The 15108-nt window shown below is 50.2% G+C and overlaps 1 protein-coding gene across 1 annotated transcript in view; it reads left to right on the plus strand.

Moving 5' to 3' along the window:
- Positions 1-6463: 6463 nt before the first annotated feature.
- Positions 6464-15108, plus strand: part of LOC137561625 (RUN and FYVE domain-containing protein 1-like) — a 109059-nt gene continuing 100414 nt past the window's right edge. Inside the window, exon 1 of the mRNA XM_068272937.1 lies at positions 6464-6616. The gene's annotated coding sequence lies outside the window, so the exon portion shown is untranslated. The remainder of the gene's footprint in view (positions 6617-15108) is intronic.

The following is a 15108-nucleotide window of genomic DNA, read 5'->3' on the forward strand; positions in this document are numbered from 1 at the left end:
CTGCGGAGCTGGGGCTGTGTAGCTGGAGAGGAGAACTGCCACTCAGCCAAGGAGGAGGAGGACAGCGAAGAGCATGTAGCAGGAGGAGAGGAGGTGGCAGGAGGCCTGCCTGCAAGCCGTGGAGGTGTCACAATTTGGTCCGCTGCGCCCTGCTTGCCATCGTTCACCACCAGGTTGACCCAATGGGCTGTGTACGTAATGTAGCGGCCCTGCCCGTGCTTGGCAGACCAGGCATCCGTGGTCAGGTGTACCCTTGACCCAACGCTCTTCGCAAGAGATGACACCACTTGCCTCTCAACTTCACGGTGCAGTTGGGGTATGGCCTTTCTCGAAAAATAAGTGCGGCCTGGCATCTTCCACTGCGGTGTTCCGATGGCCACAAATTTACGGAAGGCCTCAGAGTCCACCAGCCGGTATGGTAACAGCTGGCGAGCTAACAGTTCCGCCACGCCAGCTGTCAGACGCCGGGCAAGGGGGTGGTGGCCGAAATTGGCTTCTTCCGCTCAAACATTTCCTTCACGGACACCTGACTGCTGCTGTGGGCAGAGGAGCAGGAACCGCTCAAGGGCAGAGGCGGAGTGGAGGAGGGTGCCTGTGAAGGTGGAAGGGAGAAAGCGGCAGAAGCAGATGATGCACCTGAAGGAGGAAGAGGAGAAGGAGGGTGACTTTTCTTTTGTGTGCTGCTGCTGCTTTTGCTCAGGTGGCCATCCCATTGCTGTTTGTGCCTTTTCTCCAGGTGCCTTCGTAAGGCACTTGTCCCTACGTGAGTGTTGGCCTTTCCACGGCTCAATTTTTGTTGGCAGAGCGAACAGATGGCTTTGCTCCGATCTGAGGCACACACATTAAAAAATGTCCACACCGCTGAGCCACCCTGGGATGTGGGCACTATGGGGACCTCAGCAGCTGATGCTGAAGGGCAAGTTGGCTGGCTGTACATAGGTGGCGATACATGGTGCCGGACACTGCCACCAGCTGTTTCTGACGAAGAGCTGCCCCAGCTTCTTTCAGCAACTTCTCTCCTCCTACTACTCTCTGACTCCCCCTCTGAACTGTCCCCCTCTTCATCTCCTCTATTGGGAACATACAGAGGATCCCTATAATCGTCATCATCGTAATCATCCTGCCCAGCTTCGCTTGCCTCAGACAAATCCAAACATGCACCATCAGTAGATCCTTCATCCTCCTTACATGTTACATCCATAGTGTTGCCGCGTAACTCAGACATATGAGCTGGTGAAAATTAATCTGGCTGTAACAACAATGGCTGTGCATCAGTGATTTCAACACTAAATAATTCTTGCGAAGTGTCAAATGCAGCGGAAGTGGTGCTAGTAGTAGCGCTGGTGGCTGAGCAAGATGAGGTGTTCTGTGTCGCTAAATACTCAACCACGTCCTGACAATCTTGGGAGGTAATGGGACGTGCCTTCTTCCGAGCACTGTACTGTGGGCCAGGTCCACACGAAATTACATTTACACGACCTCGCGCAGACCTGCCGGGTGGCCTTCCTCTGGCTCTGGCACTACCTCTTCCTCTACCTGTTTTGTCCATATCGGGTATGCACGGAGTGGTATATCACACTGCGTGCACTCACGTAGGTAGGTGGGTTCACTTAACTGCACAGGTATGCGCACTGATGCGGTGCGTTCACTGAACAGAACAGGTATACAGTGGCGGGTTCACAGAACAGGTATGCAGTGGCAGGTTCACTGAACAGAACAGGTATGCAGTGGCGGGTTCACTGAACAGTACAGGTATACAGTGGCGGGTTCACAGAACAGGTATGCAGTGGCAGGTTCACTGAACAGAACAGGTATGCAGTGGCGGGTTCACTGAACACAACAGGTATGCAGTGGCGGGTTCACTGAACAGTACAGGTATGCAGTGGCGGGTTCACTGAACAGTACAGGTATACAGTGGCGGGTTCACTTAACACAACAGGTATGCAGTGGCGGGTTCACTGAACAGAACCGGTATACAGTAGCGGCTCCACTGAACAGAACAGGTATGCAGTGGCGGGTTCACTGAACAGTACAGGTATACAGTAGCGGGTTCACTGAACAGAACAGGTATACAGTAGCGGGTCCACTGAACAGAACAGGTATGCAGTGGCGGGTTCACTGAACAGTACAGGTATACACTGGCGGGTTCACAGAACAGGTATGCAGTGGCAGGTTCACTGAACAGAAAAGGTATGCAGTGGCGGGTTCACTGAACAGGTATACAGTGGCGTGTTCACTGAACAGAACAGGTATACAGTGGTGGGTCCACTGAACAGAACAGGTATGCAGTGGCGGGTTCACAGAACAGGTATGCAGTGGCAGGTTCACTGAACACAACAGGTATGCAGTGGCGGGTTCACTGAACAGTACAGGTATACAGTGGCGGGTTCACAGAACAGATATGCAGTGGCAGGTTCACTGAACAGAACAGGTATGCAGTGGCGGGTTCACTGAACAGGTATACAGTAGCGGGTTCACTAAACAGAACAGGTATACAGTGGCAGGTTCACTGAACACAACAGGTATGCAGTAGCGGGTTCACTGAACAGTACAGGTATACAGTGGCGGGTTCACAGAACAGGTATACAGTGGCAGGTTCACTGAACACAACAGGTATGCAGTGGCGGGTTCACTGAACAGTACAGGTATACAGTGGCGGGTTCACAGAACAGGTATGCAGTGGCAGGTTCACTGAACAGAACAGGTATGCAGTGGCGGGTTCACTGAACAGTACAGGTATACAGTGGCGGGTTCACAGAACAGGTATGCAGTGGCAGGTTCACTGAACAGAACAGGTATGCAGTGGCGGGTTCACTGAACACAACAGGTATGCAGTGGCGGGTTCACTGAACAGTACAGGTATGCAGTGGCGGGTTCACTGAACAGTACAGGTATACAGTGGCGGGTTCACTGAACACAACAGGTATGCAGTGGCGGGTTCACTGAACAGAACCGGTATACAGTAGCGGCTCCACTGAACAGAACAGGTATGCAGTGGCGGGTTCACTGAACAGTACAGGTATACAGTGGCGGGTTCACTGAACAGAACAGGTATACAGTAGCTGGTCCACTGAACAGAACAGGTATGCAGTGGCGGGTTCACTGAACAGTACAGGTATACAGTGGCGGGTTCACAGAACAGGTATGCAGTGGCAGGTTCACTGAACAGAACAGGTATGCAGTGGCGGGTTCACTGAACAGGTATACAGTGGCGTGTTCACTGAACAGAACAGGTATACAGTGGCGGGTCCACTGAACAGAACAGGTATGCATTGGCGGGTTCACAGAACAGGTATGCAGTGGCAGGTTCACTGAACACAACAGGTATGCAGTGGCGGGTTCACTGAACAGGTATACAGTGGCGGGTCCACTGAACAGAACAGGTATGCAGTGGCAGGTTCACTGAACACAACAGGTATGCAGTGGTGGGTTCACAGAACAGGTATGCAGTGGTGGGTTCACAGAACAGGTATGCAGTGGTGGGTTCACAGAACAGGTATGCAGTGGCAGGTTCACTGAACAGGTATGCAGTGGTGGGTTCACTGAACAGGTATGCAGTGGTGGTTTCACAGAACAGGTATGCAGTGTTGGGTTCACAGAACAGGTATGCAGTGGTGGGTTCACAGTACAGGTATGCAGTGGTGGGTTCACAGTACAGGTATGCAGTGGTGGGTTTACAGAACAGGTATGCAGTGTTGGGTTCACAGAACAGGTATGCAGTGGTGGGTTCACAGTACAGGTATGCAGTGTTGGGTTCACAGAACAGGTATGCAGTGGTGGGTTCACAGTACAGGTATGCAGTGGTGGGTTCACAGAACAGGTATGCAGGGTTGGGTTCACAGAACAGGTATGCAGTGGTGGGTTCACAGTACAGGTATGCAGTGGTGGGTTCACAGAACAGGTATGCAGTGTTGGGTTCACAGAACAGGTATGCAGTGTTGGGTTCACAGAACAGGTATGCAGCCAGGAACAAGCTAAGCCTAACTAATCTTTCCCTATGAGAGACAGTCTGCAGCAGCTCGCCCTACTCTCACTAATGCAGGCACACGAGTGACCGTAATGGCCGCCGCTGCCTGCCTTATATAAGGGGGGTGGGGCTCCAGGGGCTAGTGTAGCCTAATTGGCTACAATGGGCCTGCTGACTGTGATGTAGAGGGTCAAAGTTGACCCTCCATGTGCATTATGGGGCGAACCGAACTTCCGCAAAGGTTCGCCTGCAGGACGCGAACGCGAACCACGGAAGTTCGCATGGAACCGTTCGCAGGCGAACCGTTCGGCCCACCTCTACTTAAGTTTCCCTTTTTCTCATCTCAAAAAGTTGAGAGGTATGTGTGTCTCTGGGTTGGGGCACAGGGAGTGCTGTGTCTCTGGGTTGGGGCGCAGGGAGTGCTGTGTCTCTGGGTTGGGGTGCAGGGAGTACTGTGTCTCTGGGTTGGGGCGCAGGATGTGCTGTGTCTCTGGGTTGGGGCGCAGGGTGTGCTGTGTCTCTGGGTTGGGGCGCAGGGTGTGCTGTGTCTCTGGGTTGGGGCGCAAGGTGTGCTGTGTCTCTGGGTTGGGGCGCAGGGTGTGCTGTGTTTCTGGGTTGGGGCGCAGGGTGTGCTGTGTCTCTGGGTTGGGGCGCAGGGTGTGCTGTGTCTCTGGGTTGGGGCGCAAGGGAGTGCTGTGTCTCTGGGTTGGGGCGCAGGGAGTGCTGTGTCTCTGGGTTGGGGCGCAGGGAGTGCTGTGTCTCTGGGTTGGGGCGCAGGATGTGCTGTGTCTCTGGGTTGGGGTGCAGGGTGTGCTGTGTCTCTGGGTTGGGGCGCAGGGTGTGCTGTGTCTCTGGGTTGGGGCGCAGGGTGTGCTGAGTCTCTGGGTTGGGGCGCAGGGTGTGCTGTGACTCTAGGTTGGGGCGCATGCTGTGTCTCTGGGTTGGGGTGCAGGGTGTGCTGTGTCTCTGGGTTGGGGCACAGGATGTGCTGTGTCTCTGGGTTGGGGTGCAGGGTGTGCTGTGTCTCTGGGTTGGGGCACAGGGTGTGCTGTGTCTCTGGGTTGGGGCGCAGGGTGTGCTGTGTCTCTGGGTTGGGGCGCAGGGTGTGCTGTGTCTCTGGGTTGGGGCGCAGGATGTGCTGTGTCTCTGGGTTGGGGTGCAGGGTGTGCTGTGTCTCTGGGTTGGGGCGCAGGGTGTGCTGTGTCTCTGGGTTGGGGCGCAGGGTGTGCTGTGTCTCTGGGTTGGGGCGCAGGGTTTGCTGTGTCTCTGGGTTGGGGCGCATGCTGTGTCTCTGGGTTGGGGCGCAGGATGTGCTGTGTCTCTGGGTTGGGGCGCAGGGTGTGCTGTGTCTCTGGGTTGGGGCGCAGGATGTGCTGTGTCTCTGGGTTGGGGTGCAGGGTGTGCTGTGTCTCTGGGTTGGGGCGCAGGGTGTGCTGTGTCTCTGGGTTGGGGCGCAGGGTGTGCTGTGTCTCTGGGTTGGGGCGCAGGGTTTGCTGTGTCTCTGGGTTGGGGCGCATGCTGTGTCTCTGGGTTGGGGCGCAGGATGTGCTGTGTCTCTGGGTTGGGGCGCAGGGTGTGCTGTGTCTCTGGGTTGGGGCGCAGGGTGTGCTGTGTCTCTGGGTTGGGGCGCAGGGTGTGCTGTGTCTCTGGGTTGGGGCGCAGGGTGTGCTGTGTCTCTGGGTTGGGGCGCAGGGTGTGCTGAGTCTCTGGGTTGGGGCGCAGGGTGTGCTGTCTCTGGGTTGGGGCGCAGGATGTGCTGTGTCTCTGGGTTGGGGCGCAGGGTGTGCTGTGTCTCTGGGTTGGGGCGCAGGGTGTGCTGTGTTTTTGGGTTGGGGCGCAGGGAGTGCTGTGTCTCTGGGTTGGGGTGCAGGGTGTGCTGTTTCTCTGGGTTGGGGCGCAGGATCTGCTGTGTCTCTGGGTTGGGGTGCAGGGTGTGCTGTGTCTCTGGGTTGGGGCGCAGGGTGTGCTGTGTCTCTGGGTTGGGGCGCAGGGAGTGCTGTGTCTCTGGGTTGGGGTGCAGAGTGCTGTGTGTCTGGGTTGGGGCGCAGGGAGTGCTGTGTCTCTGGGTTGGGGTGCAGAGAGTGCTGTGTCTCTGGGTTGGGGTGCAGGGAGTGCTGTGTCTCTGGGTTGGGGTGCAGGGAGTGCTGTCTCTGGGTTGAGGTGCAGGGAGTGCTGTCTCTGGGTTACGGTGCAGGGAGTGCTGTCTCTGGGTTAGGGTGCAGAGAGTGCTGTCTCTGGGTTGGGGCGCAGGATGTGCTGTGCTTCTAGGGTTGAGGTGTTTTTGGTGCATCTTTATTTGTTCTCAGTAGATCTTTTTCTTTTCAGTCGTACTTTTCCTATTGGCATACTAAAATTGGGTTAATATTCCTGAAATAACTGACATCCACCGCTGCAAATTACATCCCACATCCTGTCATAATCAGTTCATTACTGTAACTGTACAGCGTACTTCCTTATTTTGCTGTTCTGCAGCGCATGCTCAGTGTGTAGCCACGCCTGTTACCGTCGAGAGTCATGGCAGTGCGCAGACACGGGACACAGTAATGACGTAAGGAGTCCCCGGAGGGTGCAGGGCTGTCGCCGGTATAGGAGCGGTAACGTGCTGTATAAAAGTCTTCCTGCACCGCGAGAGCGCTGACTGACACACAGGTAACTGCAGGATGTGCTGTTATGTGTGGAATGTTCCGAATCACAGTTACAGGTTCTCCATAATTCGCTTTTGTAAATGCAATGTCAGAATTCTTGGGCGTGACGTCATACCTTACGTATTGGCTTTTTTTAACCATATTTTTTTCTATTAGGTCTTGTTAGCTGACAATACAATTTTAGGAATTTGCTGAAATCTCTTCTACTCCAGTCAGCTCAGCACTGCTTTTTTTTTTTTCTTTCATTTTAAAGAAATCATATTTTTAAGTGAAGGATGCACTACAACTATATCATGCTGTGTGGACTCTGAGAGGACTGCAATGATCAGTCACGAGCTGCCTGGTAGTCTAGGCTCTTCCTCTACTTTCCTCTGGTGTGTGTGTGTGCGTGCGTGCGTGCGCTTGCAGTTGATCAGTTGTCATCTTGTGATTGATTGACAGAGTTTTTTATTGGCTACAATGTCTACCACTACGTGGTGGCCAAACAATGCCCATTGCCTGGCAGTCTTGATAAGTCTCTGCCTTTTATACATTAAAGGGGTTCTGTGGAGGGGATTAAAAGACAAAATCCGATACTTACCTGGGGCTTCTATTGGCCCCCTGCAGCTGTCATGTGCCACACCGTCCTTCTACGATCCTCGGTTACCCACCGCCGGTCCTGGGCTAATATTAGTCTAAATAGAAGAATAGTGCTTGCTCCCGTGCGCAACATTGGAAGCTTACTGCGCAGACGCAATACAAACTTTTCTTGATGACGCGCGCGGGAGCAAGCACACGCGCAGCCGCAGTTGGATTACATGATGAATTAGACCAGGACCGATGGCGGGGAACGGACTATGTCCGTTGAAACCACAACTGATGTGCAAGTTTGTCGATGTTTCTCTATGGCCTTTTCACACTGTATGCTTTTCTTTTCACAATGCAATGTAATGGAACAGCTGAGGTGAACACAATTGAAGTAAACACATATCTACTACACTTCGGCCCAGTGCACACCGAGCGGTTTTTGGAGCGATCCGCCGGCCGCATCCGCCTGGAAAAATGATTGGCTAAATGTATTGCAATGGGATGGTGCACACCGGCGGTTTGAGGTTTTTGCCAAGCCGCAAACGCGCCTCCTGCTACGCGTTTGCGGTTTGCTAAAAAACCTCAAACCGCCGGTGTGCACCACACATTGAAATACAATAGCCAAGCGTTTTCACTGGCTGATGCGGCTGGTGGATCGCATACAAAATCCGCTTGGTGTGCACCCGGCCAAATATCTGCTCTCTGCTCCCAAAACCGCTAGCGTTTTGACGATCTGCTAGCGGTTTTGGTGTGCACTGGGCCTTCCTGTTAACAGAGAGTGTGGATGTTTAGTCGTTAAAAAATACATATACAATACATTAACATACATTCAAAAAATAAATACCCCATTAGTTATTAACCCTTACTACCCCCTCCCCCATAATTACCAAAATAAAGCTCTAAAAAAAAAAAAAAAAAGTGAGAGCATAATAATTACGATAGGGACTTTTTTTTAAATATGTATGTCATGAGGGTTTATGATTGTTGTTTTTTCAAATCAGGAATTGTATTTATTGATATGTAGTATAAAGAAATACAACAGAAAAAATACACCATTTCCAAATAAAATATTGTCACCATACATTGTACTAGTAATACACTTTAAATGTTGTGATCACCAGGACAAATGGGCAAGTAAAATGCGTGGGTTTTATTTAGAGTAACACTATTTATTTTCAAACTAGAATGGCTGAAAACTGAGAATTCATTTTTTAAATGTTTATCTTCTTATTCCCTTTAAAATGCATATAAAATAATTCTTAGCAAAAAGTACCACCCAAGGAAAGCCTAATTTGTGACAAAATCCCCAACAAAATATAGATCTTTTTGGTTTGATAAGTGGCAATAAAGTTATTGGTGAATGAATGGGAGGAGCAGAATATGTAAAAACTGCTGTGGTTTATAAGGGGAAATAATCTGTTATAGGGAAGTGATTGAACAATGCAGATTGCCTGGGTGATGTTAGGCTCATTTTTGACACAAATTTGTTTTAGCCACTCTGCGACCACCTAACGCAGGCTCACTTGATCCTTAGTTACGCCATATGGCGTCATCTCGTGAGGAGCAAGATTATATGGGAGCTCGTACGAGCGCGCTCTCCCGTTACTAAGCACAACAGGGTATATTGATCAGCCTGCCAGCAGCTGATCAGCACTGGCAGGCTGGTTTATTTATTTACAAGCGTAAATATATTTACATAGCGCTGACATCCAACGCAGTGCTGACCAGAGTATTTGTCTTGTCACTAAACTGTCTCACAATCTAATGCCTGACATAGCCAGTGTCTGTATATAATGTGTAGTGTATGTATCGTAGTGTAGGGCCATTTGGTGGTGAAGGGGATGCTATCATCTACTTATATTTTGATAAAATAAAAAAAAAGATCACAGCAGAAACCAGAGAGCACAAAAAAGCTCTATTACTGGGAAGGAAAGGAGGTGAGATTCATTTGGGTGCAAAGATGTATGACTAAGCAATAAATTGTTAAAGTTGTGAAGTGCTGAATTGTAAAAAAAAAACTTGGTCTCTTGGGGGGTATAAACCTCTGGTCCTCAATTGTTTGAAGCAGGGGTCCCCAACCTTTTCCGGCCTGGGGACCACTTTCTGTTCAAATTTCTCTCCGGGGCCCGCCGGGGGGGGGGCCCTGGGGGGAGACAATGTCGTGCGCATCGGGTTACCGGGGGGGGGGGGCATAGCTAGCATAGTTGCCCCAGTATAGGGAGTTTAGTTGCCCCAGTATGGCTAGTACAGTTACCCCAGTATACCTAGTATAGTGCCCAGTATAGCTAGTATAGTGCCCAGTATAGGTAGGTAGTGCCCCAGTATAGCTAGTATAGTGCCCCAGTATAGCTAGTATGCCCCAGTATGGCTAGTATAGTGCCCCAGTATAGCTAGTGTGCCCCAGTATAGCTAGTGTGCCCCAGTATAGCTAGTATAGTGCCCCAATATAGCTAGTATAGTGCCCCAATATAACTAGTATAGTGCCCAGTATGGCTAGTATAGTGCCCCAGTATAGCTAGTATAGTGCCCCAGTATAGCTAGTATAGTGCCCCAGAATAGCTAGTATGGCTAGTATAGTGCCCCAATATAACTAGTATAGTGCCCAGTATGGCTAGTATAGTGCCCCAGTATAGCTAGTATAGTGCCCCAGTATAGCTAGTATAGTGCCCCAGTATAGCTAGTATAGTGCCCCAGTATAGCTAGTATGCCCCAGTATAGCTAGTGTGCCCCAGTATAGCTAGTATGGCTCGTATAGTGCCCCAGTATAGCTAGTGTGCCCCAATATAGCTAGTATAGTGCCCCAGTATAGCTAGTATAGTGCTCCAGTATAGCTAGAATGGCCCAGTATGGCTAGTATAGTGCCCCAGTATAGCTAGTGTGCCCCAGTATAGCTAATGTGCCCCAGTATAGCTAGTATGGCTAGTATAGTGCCCCAGTATAGCTAGTATAGTGACCCAGTATAGCTAGTATAGTGCCCCAATATAGCTAGTATAGTGCCCCAATAGAGCTAGTATAGTGCCCCAGTAGAGCTAGTATAGTGCCCCAGTATAGCTAGGATGGCCCAGTATGGCTAGTATAGTGCCCCAGTAAAGCTAGTGTGCCCCAGTATAGCTAGTATAGTGCCCCAGCATAGCTAGTATAGTGCCCCAGCATAGCTAGTATAGTGCCCCAGCACAGCCAGTATAGTGCCCCAGTACAGCCAGTATAGTGCCCCAGTACAGCCAGTATAGTGCCCCAGTACAGCCAGTATAGTGCCCCAGTACAGCCAGTATAGTGCCCCAGTACAGCCAGTATAGTGCCCCAGTACAGCCAGTATAGTGCCCCAGTACAGCCAGTATAGTGCCCCAGTACAGCCAGTATAGTGCCCCAGTACAGCCAGTATAGTGCCCCAGTACAGCCAGTATAGTGCCCCAGTACAGCCAGTATAGTGCCCCAGTACAGCCAGTATAGTGCCCCAGTACAGCCAGTATAGTGCCCCAGTACAGCCAGTATAGTGCCCCAGTACAGCCAGTATAGTGCCCCAGTACAGCCAGTATAGTGCCCCAGTACAGCCAGTATAGTGCCCCAGTACAGCCAGTATAGTGCCCCAGTACAGCCAGTATAGTGCCCCAGTACAGCCAGTATAGTGCCCCAGTACAGCCAGTATAGTGCCCCAGTACAGCCAGTATAGTGCCCCAGTATAGCTAGTATAGTGCCCCAGTATAGCTAGTCTAGTGCCCCAGTATATAGTGCCCTAGTATAGCTAGTATAGTGCCCCAGTATAGCTAGTATAGTGCCCCAATATAGCTAGTATAGTGCCCCAATATAGCTAGTATAGTGCCCCAGTATAGCTAGTATAGTGCCCCAGTACAGCCAGTATAGTGCCCCAGTACAGCCAGTATAGTGCCCCAGTACAGCCAGTATAGTGCCCCAGTACAGCCAGTATAGTGCCCCAGTACAGCCAGTATAGTGCCCCAGTACAGCCAGTATAGTGCCCCAGTACAGCCAGTATAGTGCCCCAGTACAGCCAGTATAGTGCCCCAGTACAGCCAGTATAGTGCCCCAGTATAGCTAGTATAGTGCCCAAGTATAGCTAGTATGGCCCAGTATGGCTAGTATAGTGCCCCAGTATGGCTAGTATAGTGCCCCAGTAAAGCTAGTATAGTGCCCCAGTAAAGCTAGTATAGTGCCCCAGTATAGCTAGTATAGTGCCCCAGTATAGCTAGTATAGTGCCCCAGTATAGCTAGTATAGTGCCCCAGTATAGCTAGTATAGTGCCCCAGTATAGCTAGTATAGTGCCCCAGTATAGCTAGTATAGTGCCCCAGTATAGCTAGTATAGTGCCCCAGTATGGCTAGTATAGTGCCCCAATATAGCTAGTATAGTGCCCCAATATAGCTAGTATAGTGCCCCAGTATGGCTAGTATAGTGCCCCGGTATAGCTAGTATAGTGCCCCAGTACAGCCAGTATAGTGCCCCAGTACAGCCAGTATAGTGCCCAAATATAGCTAGCATTGTGCCCCAGTATTTTAGCCCCCGCCCACACCCCTCCTCCCGCGGCCGCCGCTGCAGTTACCTTTGCCGGCGGTCTTTTTACATTCCCCCCTCTCTCTCTCGCCGGAGTGTGAGTCACAGCAGCGCGCCCCGCGGCTGCTGTGATGGAGAGGGAAGAAGCAGGAAAGAGAGAGCAGTTCCCATAGTAACGGCGCGCCGCTACAGGAAGCCGCTTTGTCTCTCCTGCTTCCTCCCTCTCTATCACAGCAGCCGCAGGGCGCGCTGCTGTGACTCACACGCTGGCAAGAGAGAGAGAAGGGGAATATAAGAGACCAAGCGGCCGCCAAAGGTAACAGCAGCGGCGGCCGCGGAGGGGGACATGCGGAGGGGGCAGGCAAGAGGACAGTCCCGCGGCCCAACTGAAAACGTCCTGCGGACCACCAGCGGGCCGCGGACCACAGGTTGGTGATCCCTGGTTTAAAGGATACCTTAGCGCTGTGAAAAGTTTAAAACCGGGGAGGAGCAGGCATGTGTAGGAAGCTCTCCGCATGCTCACTGCTCCCCATATTCTCCTCCATCCTCCTCTGTTATTTCTTAATGCCACCCCCCCCAAAGCTTCTTCAGGGTTGGGAGGGTAAGTGAGCAGTGCACAGGTGCTGTCCAGCGACGTGCGTCCTTGATCCGGCGGTTGGGAGTGCTCTGTACATGCGGACTACAAAGTTGTGATGCCGTGCACATGCGCAAAGCACTCCCCGCCACAGGCGTGCGGTTAAAGATGTGCGTCACCGGGCAGCGTCTGTGCACTGCTCACTGACAGCAGGATACCAGTTGCCTGGCTATCCTGCTGCCTCTAATCGTTTTAGCCATAGACCCTGAACAAGCAAATGCAGATCAGGTGTTTCTGACATTATTGTCAGATCTGACAAGATTAACTGTATGCTTGTTTCAGGTGTGTTAAGCAGACACTACTGCAGTCAAATACATCAGCAAGGCTGCCAGGCAACTGGTATTGTTTAAAAGGAAATAAATATGGCAGCCACCATATACCTCCCGCTTCAGTTGTCCTTTAAGCTGAAGTTCTCCCCTTTGAAAATGGAGGTAGGGGGAAATCCCAGAAATTGTAAGATCCTTTAGGCTTTGTTCACATCTAAAATCGAAATAGCTGATGCTAGCGATTTTCGTTTTTTTTTTTTTTTTTTTGCACAATTTTTTTTTCCACTCCCGGTGCTTACTTGCATGTTGCGATTTTGTTGAAACGCTTTTGCAGAGCGATTTGTTTTTTTTACTTCCTGACGCAAGTGAGAAAGTGAACTCTTTGACCCGGAAAAAAATAAATACAATGTACTTATTCTTAAAAGCACTGGGGAAATCGCTATAACAATCGCTTTTTCAAGCGTTTTACTATTTCCCTATGCCTTCCATCCTAGGCAAATCTCCCCAAAAATGGAACAGGCAGCGCTTTGGTTAGCGGATCGGAATCGAACTGCTCAGATGTGAACACTCTCATAGGGAATCATTGCACAAGCGCTTTTAGGGCGATTTTTCAAAATCGCCGGCGTTTAAAAAAAATACTGAAAATGCCCTAGGTGCAAACAATCCCTGATACCTAAAAATGAGGGTGTCTGGGAGAGCAGAGAGTGGTCCACAGTGTCAGATTCTGAGCACAGAACAAGGAAAAAGGCGTAATGTTCTTTGAATTTTTTTTTTCTTAGGCAATGATTGAGAAATTGGTTAGGGCTGTTTCAGTGGAATCATTAGAGTGAAAGCCAGACTGCAGATAAACAGGAAGTTATGTCGTATAAGTATTTGGGTGAAACGGAGAGGGGAGAAATTGGATGTCAGCTAGTGAGGTTTGTGGGATCTAGAGAAGGATTTTCTGAGGAATATCCTTGTGTAGCATTCCCCGTGACCATGCTTAAACCCAGAAGCCTGTTTTTCATTTTTTTTTATAATTTTTTTTGCTTTGGAAACAATTTTGATTATTCTGATACTTCATTGCAAAACTTGCTGTGTAAGAACCCTCTTTCCTGCCTGCCTCTTATCTGTGGCTCTGTCGTTTTTGATTCAAACAATGCATCTCTAGACACACTTCTAAATGTTGCTTCATATATGCCCCATCAGCAGAGTCTGACAAAACCTCAAGCTTCGTACACACTATAGCAGGGATGTCAAACCAGTCCTTTGAGGGCCGAGGTCCTCACACATTTTTGACACAGGTCAAATTCATTGATAGGTCTGAATCAGGAAAGGTGTGGTCCACCAGGTAGAACACATTCCTCTCTTTCTCAGCTCATCCTAAGCACTGGCATGGATCTGGCCCTCCAGGACTGGAGTTCAACACCTGTGCACTTGATGGTTCTCAGTTGAGGCGGTTGATTGGGACCGCCTCTGCCGAGAATCTAGAGTGTGTACAGCAACCCCCGATCCCCCTCAGCGTGTAATGGAATCTACCTGGTGGATTGACTCGACTGAGAAATTATTTTATTCTTTCTACTCATCCCATCCTCTGCCATGTGCCGCTCCATCAGGAATGACATCGCCAGATGATAGAAGTACGGTAGGTGTGATGGACTTGGATGGGCATGGCATTGAGTGGAAGTACGGTAGGGATAGGATGTGGCATGACTGGGCTTCACAGTGGGACTCAAAACGCCTTGTTTGTGATGGCATTGTGGGCTACTGAAGTGACAAAGTGCTATAGTTTTTAAACTATCACAGGAGAGTCAGGTGGTAAGGGCTCAATACCAAGCAGCAACTGACTATTAATGGCTGCAGCAAGAGCCTCCTTGGCAAATTTAAAGGCGCATACCATGCAATTCTCTGCAGTACCAGAAATAGCAGGAGCTGACATCGGCTACACAATCTCTATCCAACCACAGTTTTGCATAAGCATGCAACAACGTGTTGGGAGGGGCACTATGTGCAAGCTGCCTCGTGCCCCCTGCTAACCTCTCTAGAGCTTTAACTATACTTTGGAGACATGTTTGCTCTGAGATTTGGGAGGTAGATTACGTGATGGGTGCCCAGTGTGTTCAAAAGAGGTAGCAGCGTAGGTGGTGCTCCAGGCGCTCTCACCACCTGGAAAGTCCACGTGAACCTCCACCCAAAGTTGCAGCTGACTATTAATTTCCCTGGCATTCAATTTTGGCTGGATTTCTGTGCAAAAAAAGTGGTTCAATTAATTTTCATGACATTTTTGCCTGTATCTTATTAAAATGTGGCAACAAGAGTCCAGTATGTATTTTGAGTATAACACGTTTCAAACACAAAATCATGTAAAAAAATAAATGTAATTTTTCTTTTCTGCCAGGCCACAGTTCTTTTCTTTGTTTGCAGAGCATAAAAAGTTGCATACAATGCAAATTTTAATGCAAAAAGTGCATGCAAAAAAACCAGAACCCTGCCTTTGAACTGCTGGACAAGCCTGACTTGTCCATATCAATTTCAGCTATTTTT

This window comes from Hyperolius riggenbachi, chromosome 3, assembly GCF_040937935.1.
Source record: "Hyperolius riggenbachi isolate aHypRig1 chromosome 3, aHypRig1.pri, whole genome shotgun sequence".
Lineage (NCBI taxonomy): Eukaryota > Metazoa > Chordata > Amphibia > Anura > Hyperoliidae > Hyperolius > Hyperolius riggenbachi.